Source organism: Pipra filicauda, unplaced genomic scaffold, assembly GCF_003945595.2.
Source record: "Pipra filicauda isolate LSUMZ 115617 unplaced genomic scaffold, ASM394559v2 scaffold398_size834171_pilon, whole genome shotgun sequence".
NCBI lineage: Eukaryota > Metazoa > Chordata > Aves > Passeriformes > Pipridae > Pipra > Pipra filicauda.
This window is the reverse complement of record NW_024104529.1, coordinates 551333-563511: the sequence shown is the minus strand read 5'-3', so window position 1 is coordinate 563511 and position 12179 is coordinate 551333. Positions and strand designations below refer to the sequence as shown.

Here is a 12179-nt window from a genome sequence, read left to right as displayed (position 1 = left end):
GCAGACAACACAACCTTGCCATTTGCTCTGAGCAAATGCTCAGCCAAACAAATTCAGACAAAGGTTTGTGAAAAGGGAATGGGAAGGGTCCATGACTGCAGCTTGAGTTAATTCTCTACAAATACTTCCACAGGACACCTCTCCAGGATCCTCCCCAACAGCAACATCCTGACAGTAAGACCTTATATGCACACTCTGGGATTTCCCAGTACACAGGAACAGTTATTAAACTGCATCATGTTCTTTGTTTAATTTATAATACACTCTCTTTTCTACATGCCCTATATAATCTCTTTTTAATAGGTAATACAGTTGTATATCACACTGTGTGCCAGCATTTCCCATGGGGAGGCTGGGACGTGCTCTCTGACGGTGCTGGCTCCAGTACAGAGATTCCCTGATGCTCCTGCTCCAACCAGGAGCAAGAGTGTAAATATATGGCTTGTAATCAGCATTCAGCACCAAGGAAGAAGCACAAGGGGGAAAACAACATCAGAGTGCTTCGTGCCAGGGAAGGCTTTCAAAACACGGATGAGTCCTTCACAGTCCAAACTATCTGTTGTCTTTCTAGTGTACATCTGAAAAACTACCAACAAAAGCAATTAGCTCTAGAGAAATATTTAATTCCCAGCAATACATCTAACTACTTTGCTCTTGCTTTTTAATTGGAAAACATGCTACCGAGAGCATTTCCTGCAGATTTTGAACTGACCCTGCCATCAGCACGAGTCTCTCTGGGATTTGCATTTATCATGGTACAACTTTATCAGTAACAGCAATTAGTAATTTTTAGACACTGATTTGTCTGTACCAAGCCTCACCTCAAAGCTCAGAAATAGCACTCTTAGGTGTTTTGGAAAGTTTTTCCAGCTTAATCATAACCCAGTATAACCAAACTTAAAACATGCACGCACCCTGCCCACTGATTACAGGTACAGAGAGCACCGGGCACATCTCTCTTTATACAAAGAGCTGTCTTAACAACACAAGTCCACCTTTATTTTAGTGTCTTGTCTCTCTCAAGTTCCCCATGGTATGCACTAAACTTAAGTACAGTCTTTATTCTGACTGAACCAGACATATAAATGTGTGTATCCTCAAGTAGAGAGCACTTGATGACAGGTAACTTCTAAGTCAAAAATACATAGAGCATGGGGTACAACAATTAGTTCATTATCTCTTGGCTAGTCATTGAATTAAGGTCTTCTCAGTGACCAGAAACCAAACTGAGAACGGTAAAATGTCCTGTACTTAAGTTCATTCAGATCTGTTCAAGGTCTTCATAGGACTTCAAAGTCCCAGGGTTAACTTTGAGCAACTGAGCCACTTCTTAAACTCAAACGGACCCGATTTTGATTGTGGTAAATGTAAGTAATACACCACTTAAGTCACTTATCCAGTCGGAACGCAGTAAATAAAATCAGAGTTCAATGAGCATTTTCCCCTCACCTTGGGGGAAAGCAGTACACAGCATTCCAAAGGGTGCAGAAAGTGTCATTACACTTAGTGAAAACATTGCCCCTTAAAATGAGCTGACAAGTCCTTAAAAACATGGAGTGTTGCCTTTAAGAGAAGGCTCTTGCAGAGATTCAAGTTTTTGCCATATGGTAAGCTACTGTGAAGGACAGCAATTATAACATTTTTTCAGTAAAACTTAGCCCCTACTGCCACCTGCAGTTCCTACAAAAAACACTCTCTGATTTAGTGTTTCGATTTCCAAGCACAAGCTGCTGCACACCCGTGGGTACAAAACAGGGGTGCCACCTCAAATCAGGCAATGTTAAGGGTCGTCCTTCACATAACATTGAACTGCTCTGTGATTATATGAGAGTGGGTCACATTCTGTTCTCAACCACACTCCCAACACCTGTTAAAATACCACCAAACTCGGTGGGATGCAGCCTAGAGAGACCTCACAGGTCAGAGTTCTGGCCCTGCAGTGTTTACTGTCCCCTGTGAAAGTGAATTGTGCATATTAAAATACACAAACCCTGATGACTAACAGCATCTGTGTAACGCGGCCCGGATATGGACACGGGGAAGTTCACTCACGGTTCAACACAGGCTGCAGACTGGAAAAGACTGACTCACTTCATTAACATGGCTCCCCCTTTTATAGGGGAGCTGGGAGAACTTTCCAGACTATGGTGAATAAGGGGAGGAGTTTTGGGAAAGAGGAACAACGATCGGGTACAGAGTATAAAGGGGAGGGATCACAATAGAATATGCATAAGTACGAAGTGGAACTCTTGTGGGAACAAACCATTACAACATGGGGATAGGAATAAACCATTACTTTAAAACATTAAAACAGCCATAAACTTGTAATTTCTCTCCATTCAACAGTCTCAGTTAAGCAAGTCCATTATTTTAAATCCATTCCTCTTCTTCTGTGACTTCTTTCAATGCCGCAGCCCAGCGCTGGTAGGCTTTTCTCTCTAATTGTTTGGAGTCCACACCCACATCTGTGTGCATCTCCATTTCTTCCTCTGGTCTTACCAATCTGGCATGAATGTTGGCAGGGCCCTCATCTCTTCTGTCTCCTCTGCTGTACTCCTGAGAGCTCCACTGTGTTCCTTGTGGCTCTGCCCTGCCAGAGCAATGCCGGCCCAAACCCGCCTGTTGCAAATAAATAAATTTTAAAAATTGAAAAGAACCAAAAATACTTTTTAAGAAGTACTCACTAACATACATGTAAGGGATCCAGTCACTGCTTCAGGGGAGACAATTTAATATCTAAGTGTGTATTTAGGCTCCTGTATGGTACAATTTCCTTTTTGTACCATTTTTGTACAATTTCCTTTTTGTACCTGACACACCTGGAGAATAGTGCCTCAGGGCAGCTCCACACACTTGCTGGAGAGCACAAGAGGTCAGAAGTGGTCAGTATCAGAACTACTTCTTCTAAACCCCACCACAGATATGTTTTAGAGGTCAATTAAATGTTTCTGTGGCAGGTTGACCACAGCTGGCTGTGAGATGCCTGCCTGGCTGCTCTCACTTCCCCTCCTCAGCCAGGCAGGGGAGAAAACACAGCAATAAAACTTGTGGGTCACGATACAAAGCCAAATACAGACAGGGAAATTCCTCACCTATTGCTATCACAGGTGCAAGAGAATCAACTTGGGGAAAATAATGTTATTTCTTACCAATTAAACTAGGTCTGGATGGTAAGAAACAAAGATAAATTACTCTTCCTTACCCACTTTTCCCCAGCTGATCCTCCCTCCTTCACTTCTAACTGCTGTGCCTCTCCCAGCTCCTGGCAGTGTTTCTCCCCTCTCACCTCTGTCCCCCTGAGGTGTCACACGCAGGGCTGAGGGGTTCAGTGAGGTTTAAGCCAAAGGACTGCTGGAACTGGCCATGCCCAGCCTGGGGCAGCCTCAGCCTCTCCACAGGCCTGCAGCTGTTCCTGGGTGCAGGCACCCCATGCATTCCCAAAGGCAAAAATAAGGAGTAATGCACATGTCCAATCTTCAGGTGCTCTCTTGGGCCTGTGACCACTTCTTGATGCATTCATTGTTATAAAGCAGCTCTGCTGATGCACAGACAGCCCAATCCCTTTAGAGACACTGAGGGCAAAACCACCCTCTGGTTTGGGGCAGAAAAGGATGAGGCCAAAGTACCACACCCCCATTCCTACAGTCAGCTGCCTTTATTTTTTCTATTGCTTTTCCATCTCTCCTCTCTCTGCACAGACAAACCTGGCAATAATCACAACTGAACAAAAACCGTCTCAAGGCTTTGTTCATTAACCACGTTCAGGAAGCAGAGAGCAAGGCTTCACAAACCTGCTGGTGCATAAACACTCGTTTTATGGCCACTTACTTTGTGTTCTCAAGTAATTTTATTTTGTCTTTTACTCAGCCCTTTCCTCAGTCATTAAGCAACTTCACTGCAGTTTCTTCAAGGTTTTCATGTGGTTTTGGTTTTTCTTTTTTTTCTTTCTCTCCACTCTTTCAGCAGGCTTTGGGCAAGCACAACCTTGAGCTTGCTCTGCCACTAAGCTGCTCCCACAAACCTGAAAGCAAAGATCTCACCCAAAAGACATCAGTGTGCACTAACATCTGCACCTCACCACTGAAGGTTGCTGAAACAGGAAGGCAGCTTCGCCTGGAAGAGGTAGGGAAAGGGGATTGCACACTGGAAATGAGCAAGATTAAAAACACCAATCCAGCTGTCACACACAAAGCCATCTGCAAGTTATTGCCACTGTACATCACCCAACAGGCAAACCCACAAACCAGGAACAGGGAGGCAACCAGAGTGAGGCAAGAGTGGGGGTTTCCTTCTGAAAGTAGCAAAATGGAGCTCAGAGGTCAAGCCTGTTAGGAAACCTTCCTTTTTTCCCCCCCATTCCATCACACAGTCCTTTCGCAGTTTCACTGCACATAATGCAATTAAGGTTTAGTGGAAAGCAGAGACCAAAACCAACAGATTTACTAATTACCATCCCAAATAACTGCAGCCTGCCTGTGAAGGCGGCAGCTGTGTCCCCTCCAGAGGAGAGGGGAGGCACAGGTGGGCTGCCATCCTGACAGAATGGGACCAGCAGCTCACAGGGAACAGGGAGGCCGGACAGAAGATCCCTTCCACCCAGAGCAATTTATTCTAGACTGGATAAACAGGCTCCCTGGATGGATTTTAAAAATTCATGCAGAAAAATGTGGCTGTCTGGGAAGTGTGTTTGTCTGTGGCATTTTTAGCAGAGAAACACACCCCCCCCCAATGAAAACCATCTAATCCTGCTACAACACACACACCTGTGTATGTATATTAAGATAAATAGAGAACCTTAATGTTGCTCACATCTACAGCTAATAAACTGAATGAAAGCAACTACACTTACATCTCAGTGGGGGAACATAAAGGGTCATGGCTCACACTCAGGCTGGGGAACCAGCAGAGATGAGCCCTCATCCACATTACTGTCAGAGAAGCAGAAATCACCAGGCTCTTTTCTCAAAGCCAGCCAAATTTCACCACAGTTGGGCCAAAACCAGGTCACCCTTCTTCTCCCTGTCTAGTCCTGCTTTAACATTTCCAGAGGGAGTCTGAAGGTCAGAAGAACTTGTACATCCCGTTCATTTTTCAAGAACAAAGATTCAGTGATGGATTACTTGGGTAACAGAGATTCATTTTGTTTTCTCTTGCAGTCCCATTAAAAGTCTATGCATTTTAATGCTCTTCAACAAAGCCTCCAAGTTATAGATCCATATTAACAAGCACAATGAGAAAACCAACCTCTTCCTGCCTTTCTGCTGTTCTCCCCAAACTCATTCAAATTACCTTAAGCTTTTCTGTAACAAACACAAGAGGAAGAGACTATCACCACTCAGCAGTAGCCTCAAGAAGCATAAATACATTAGCTAATGGGCTGTTTGCAAGCTGCAATGGTCAATTAAATATAGAGAAAACATCATCCCAGTGACAGTACAGCACCCCATCTTAATCCCATCAAGGCACAGGCAAACAAGCTCATCATAGTTTGCTTCCAGCCCTGCCATCCTCTTAGAGCCAGAAAAGCCAGGTGAATTTTCCCACAACCCCTCTGAACTGAAAAGCTAACATTGTTTAGGGTACTAGAGGATTGATTAACTTTCAAGAGCACTTATGTAAAGATCAGACACTTAGTCAATATTATTTTGCTCTTTTAACCTTCTAGTTAGAGAGAGGTATAAAAACTGCCTAAAAGGCACAATGTAAAATTTTATTTTCATCCTCTTTTATTTCATTGTAATTTGTTGCTCATTAAAAAAAAAAAAAAAAAGTAAAAAAAGATTAAACTTCTTAATGCCATTTCCAGATCTTCAGAACAGAAAGTATTTCTCTAGCAACCAGCAGGGAAAAGAACATGAGCCCAGCATGGCCAGGGGGCAAGAGCACAGCCTCCACCCAAGGGCCATCTCTGGATTATCCACAACATGGAATGAAAGGGTCTTTTCTCTCCAAACAAGCGATCTCACCAGGTTGGCGCTCACCCGGTACAGCCACACTGCTCCTCAGTGCTGTGTTTGGAAGGCCAAGTGATTGTCCTGAACAGGACAGGAGAATTCAATGTAAAATTCAATGCAAAATTCCACTTCAGTGTAGGAAAATTAAGGCAAGTTCCCTTCACACAATGCACTCCTGGTTTAGGAAAACCCACGACAATTATAAATCCATTAGAGTTTTACTAATTCCAGTATATCCTTCTGGCACTAGATGTACGCACAAAGGTGAATTTCCATTAGAGAAGGACCTGTTCTGCCTTTCTGGTATATACTTGAACACACAGAAAGAAGAACAAGAGAAAACACCTGTGTCAGTATAAAGTAGACTTGAAATTTTAAAAGTACCATTTAAAGTTACTTAGACATATTTACTGGCATTCGTTTGATTTCATTACTGATGATGATACTAATGCTTACTCATGACTAGGGAGGAAAGGACACGATTTCTTACCTAAGTTGCTTGATATTACTGTGGATTTCTAGCTGTTGCCTGATACTATTATAGATTTCCAACTGAATGACTGTGAAAGCAAATGCCAAGGGAAGAAAGACTGAACATGCTTCAGTATATTCATACGGGTACCAATGTAAAATTGGTACCGCAGACTCCATACCTAACAGAGGTACCACACCGTAATCACGAGGGCTGCAACGCACAGCTAAACCACAACCCAAGCACCAAAGACCTGATCCACGCCATGTGTTTCGAGTCCTGAAGACAGCACAGGTGTTTATAGCACTGTGGGACAGCCATCACCACAGGCATGGCCCCCACACGCCATTCGCCCGCCTTTGCCCTCAGGCGCCATTTTGTGGACAGGCGGCATGACTGCCATCTTGTGGGCAGGTGGCCCCTGGGGAGTGCTGAGGCCTGCGGGGGCGGGGGGGAGGGCAGCGCCTCCCAGACACAGGAACAAGGCTGGAAAAGATCTCTGAAATCACTGAGTTGGCAAGACCTGCAGTAAATTACGTACCACCATTCCTTCATTCAGCAGGTCCAGTTTGTTGTAGATCACTGGCTTCAAGCGGGCGAGATCTCTTGCCTGGGCTTGGCTGCGCACCCATGTCCCCTCACCCCCTCAGGGGACATGCCCATCTGCAGCAACCCCACCACTAAAACCCAGACTCTTCCAAACCCTTCCCAGAGGCTCTTGATGTCCCAGTATACACCCTGGTCCCTCACCAAACACCTCCTCTGGTGTTTGCTCCTTAGCTGCTCCTAAGGGTGACCCAGTACCCAACAAACATAGATCTCACCATATCAAAAACCTCTGCCTAAATCACAGAAGAATTTAAGTAGCAAAGAACCACCAGCTTTTACCAATCCACACAAGATTTGTACCATTCAGTTGCAAATTCTGAGCAGGTTCCACTCTCCTCTCTGCCTTCTTTATGGTTCTTAACTGATATTTCAGTATCTCACTACAACTTCTCCACAGGAGATTTCTGATTTAACAGTGCAGCAAGCTATCAATACCTATATATTAATGTATAAGGATAAGGTAGCCTCTTATAAAATGCAGATTTACAAAATATTCTGAGAGATTTTAAATATCACATCTATCTTGCATGCTGTATACCATAAACTCACTACAAGTGTAATTATATATAATTAGTTGTGTGTTTGTAAACCCAACAGCTTAATCATGTTTAATTAACCACATTGTAATTGGAACATTCGATAGTTAAATGTTGTCTTGCTAAACTGATGAACACCTGGAACACGCAATTACTTTCACCACCAATAAATTAACTTTAACTAAAATCTGTCGTTAGTAATTATTTTCCTTCCTTCCCGCTAGACCACAAGGATTAGAGATAATAAATAGCCAAATCAGATCCATAGCAATTTGTTAAGACCACAACTGCAGGAGCCCTCCTGCTGCCAATTTTACTTTTCTCTAATATATTCTTCAGCAGAGATTACTAACCGCTGCATAAGTCATTGTTTTCCCTTGTTTTTTTATTTCCAAAACTCATTTTTATCAGAGGCTTGGTTGTTTGGGGGGAGGGGGGGCACGGGAGGAAGGGTTGGCTTTGTTCTTAAGAACTACCAGGTCAAATGAACCAAGTTACCTGCAGGTGAGGAGCAGGGAGAAAGGCTCACCCCTTCACTCAGACCCCTCACAGAGGGTCTGGCTGCTGGTTTGCCAGTAGGTCTTAGCACAAGTAAAAAATGGGCACATGCCAAGGGAATATCTTCACACAAGCACTTGGAGCCATTTGCTTACCCATTTCAAGGCACACAGACACATAAAAATGAGAGGCCTTAGAAAAGTGTCCACTTTTAGAAAAATAACTGGAACACTTTCAGAAGAAGAGAAACCAGACAACACAAAACACACGCTGCATTAAACTGCAGGGTGTATTATCTGTAGGTCAAGCACTCCTATTCACTGTCATTATTCCCAATCATTGGCATCTGCTGTGGAACCAAGAGGCAGCAAATCTAAAACGAGGAAAGGAAATAAACACAATGCAACGACAGATTGCTCAACTGTCATATCACAGCCTTGAAATCACAGGATCAGGTGGCCTTAAAAAAGGACCAGACATTTGTACAAACAAGAACATACACCATCATAAGGATTTAATAACGGTTTGAAGCCCATGACATACTTCTCGAGCTGCAGCTGGTACAGGGAGTTGGGGGTGCCATTGCTGCTCCCAGGCTTCTTGCAGCAAATCCAGAGCCAGCTCCCACTGAATATTGACACCAACATCTATAAACCTGACCAACCACAAGATACGGGACAGTGAAAAGAAAGAGCAATTTCTTTTAATCCAGATATATGTGGAATAGCTTCATTTTGTGTACACAGATTCTAGTTTCCTTAGGTGAGCCGGAAATATATTGCAGTCTCTTCTTTTGCACACTGGTACAGAGAAATGAGAATTCAATCAGGCCCTACATCACTGTGGATGGGATAGTAGGGAATAGGCAGAGGTAGAAAATTATGTGAGGCTGTGACAAACAAGAAATGAGGTGTTGCAGATGCAGAATCTCTGAGTTAAAAAAAACCCACATAATCACTAGTTCTTCACAGAGCCTTTCAACACAATGTTGGCAGTACTGATACCTGGCAGACAAACACCAATATGGAAATTTTCAGCCTAAGTGACAGAAGCTGTTGAAAAAATTCCTTGAAGTTGACCAGTCAATTCAACTTACCTGTTATTAGCATGACCAGGTTGCTATTCCATTACCTAGGCAGTGTTTCACACACATAGTTTGCCTGTAGCTGTACACGTGTCCACTATTTTCACAGATTTAACTCTAATGGAAGGATTGCATCTCCCAAAATTGTCTCTAGGAAATTTTACATCTCCTGTAGCAAGTGATATAACAAGAGATGAACTATCAAATGAACTGCTGCTAACACACTGCATGGAAAAAAAATCAGATCTCTTGCATGCTGTAATACATGACACAGGTATTTGCCTCAAGCAAACTAAAAACTGAATGGCAGAACCAGCGGATAGTCTGAAAAGTTTACCTCCTCCTTTCTTTACTGCTTAGATGCAAGAGCGTTAATCAACAGAGCAAAGGATTATTTGTACTTCACTGAGATTAAAAAGGGTAAATGCTAAAAATGAATCCACAGCCTTCACTTCAAGCAATAACACACAGTGCTTCAATAAAGGAGGAAACAGCTTTGATGGAACATCAAATGAGATAATGAAAAAGATCACTGTGATGAGCTTGACATGAATACTGGGCAAAATTTCCTTTCAGGAAAAAGGAACTCAAGCCCTGCCTTTATACTTGATCTGATTTTTAACATGGTGTGTGTGGGGAGAGGGGGTCTATATGACTGGCTGATGACAAAAGAAAGCAGTGGCTATTTGCCAGCCAGGAAAATGTAGATTCAGCTGAATCCCTGATGCTTCTCCAGAATCAGTCAGCCACCAGGAGGGCTGGGGAATGAGAGAATGTGCAACAAAAAACAAAAGACAGCATAAACTGAAGGAGTAGTGGAAAAATAATTTTTCATTATCCTCCAGTAACTTTTCTATTACTTTTCCATTTATAATTGATATTCTTCCTCTGACAAGGGGGAAACTGGGGCTTAAGCAAACCCAAACAAGAATTAAAGGATAAATATTGCCTAATGACAGGCAAATGGCATTAAAACGTAGGTGGCATAAATGAATGTTGAAGCTTTGCCCCTGCTCAGCAGCACTCAAGTCAGAAAAGAACCCCAGCATTCCTCAGGGAAAAATACAGCAATATTAAAGGTGAAACATAGAGAGGAGTGAAAGAGCTGAAATCAGCTCAGACTTTCTTTCTGGACAACTTGTGAACATCACAGATGTATTTAAGGACAGCCAATGTTTGGTTTGGTTTTTTTTTAATACTTTGAGATTTGTAGCTGAAACATGAAAAAAAAATCCAGAAAGTAGCAGAACTTTCTCAAATGCTGGGATAAAGACTTCAAATCAGTTCAAAAACAGATAAAGAAAGAAAAGCAATTTCACAATCAAGTGCTAAAGCACTGAAGACATTGTTTTAACACAGAAACAGATGAACAGTGCAGATGCAACATTACAATCAAATTTCTACACACAAATAAAGCACAGGGGAAGAGCCAAAAGTGGTATTTAAGGATGGAGATTGTGACCTAATGTGTATAATTAAGCCACTTGAATTAATTCAGCTCCTTTTGTTCTTTTTACAGAGAAGTGGAAAATCAACAGATAATGGTCCCACACTGAGTAAAGAATTAGGGCATCCCCCCCCCCCCAAAAAATGCTTTGTCTTCATTAAACATAATGAGAAAAAGAGTTACTCTACATGAAGAACTTCAAGTCGTACAAAGTCAAAGCTTTAAGGGAAGACATCTACCCAAAAAAAAACTCAGTTATTTGACCAAAGTGCTGCCTTTTCCAATTTGCTGTGACAAATACAGTAAGGAATGACATATGGTTGGTGTGTCACTTATACCTTATAAGACATAATGCACTGGTTATATTAGTCCAACAAAGTATTTCTAATTATTTCCTTACTTCTAAATATACACTTGGAAAAATGCTTTTTTCCCCCCAAATACCATCTTTTTATACTGCAATAGCAAAATGCAGCAAGGATATTTAAAGTAAAATGGTAAATAAGGTGTTAAATTGAAGGGAAACTGTATGAAGCAAAACCAGAAGTTGATGTTTCTGTCCATATTTATTTTTTTTTGTATCTTGGAGACAAAGTACCAAAGCAGATTCCACACTGGCCTAGCCTCCTAAAAAGAGCTCCAGGTACCACGAGTCATGCCAGGGCTGCTGGAAAGATCATTGTCTTTGGGGACACACAGCTTTATGGTCATCAATCCACCGCATTCACAGAAGTCACCCCAGGCAAAGAATTCATTAATTCCAGGTCAAATAAAGCAGAAATAACCATGTTCAAAAGGCAAATTATCTTGGTTTCCCATTTTTCACATAATGTTGAATAAAAGGAAGAGGAAAAATACACTGATGCAGTGCAGGAGGGAGAAATACACTCCTGCCACATGGTGGTACCTTTATGATCCTCCCTTTCCAAAGCTGAGTCTCTGCTTTGGGAATACAACTTGATATCATTCTGTTTCTTATTAAATTTTATTTCCTGTAATAAAAAAATTGAAGTCAACAGTAACAAAACTTGGTCTTTATCATATCCCTGCTGACCCAATTATCCTTTGAAGACGTACAATCAGTCACTATGGTTATAAATGTTAATGCAATGGAAGGTGTTAATATTAGTCAGGGAAAAAAAAAATCACAAACTCCATTCTAATCCTCATGAAAGCGAATAATAAATAAAAGATCAGAAAATAAAAGTTTGGAGCACATTCCATAGACTGTTTGTCATCAAGCTTCATCCCTGGAGGTTAAGGAAATGCACCCGTATGTCAACATTATCTAAACATTGTTCTGATCACCAACTGATCTTCACCTCTCGGGGTCCTGATCAGGCTCCTGGAAAAGCACGTGTGGGCACAGCACAGATTTTGGTATGTGTAAAAATGCACACACCCTTCCAGAGGTGCTCGAACTATTATTTAACTGTGGAACTTCTCAAAACACAGTGGTCCAGTAGTAACCTTTTGCTATCAACACATTAGATAAAGGGCCAAAATCAAAACAATACAAGTATTCTTCAAAAAAGCCTGGGTAAACATCCTGGAAAAAGCAGCACTCATAATACAGATG

At 42.0% G+C, this 12179-nt stretch overlaps 1 long non-coding RNA gene across 1 annotated transcript; it reads right to left on the bottom strand.

The window, feature by feature from the left end:
- Window positions 1–973: 973 nt before the first annotated feature.
- On the bottom strand, window positions 974–6779 carry LOC120323989. Its single transcript, XR_005564975.1, has 2 exons — window positions 6608–6779; window positions 974–2619 (listed from the first exon to the last, which is right to left on the bottom strand). It is a non-coding gene; the product is annotated as an uncharacterized LOC120323989 (long non-coding RNA).
- Window positions 6780–12179: the final 5400 nt, after the last annotated feature.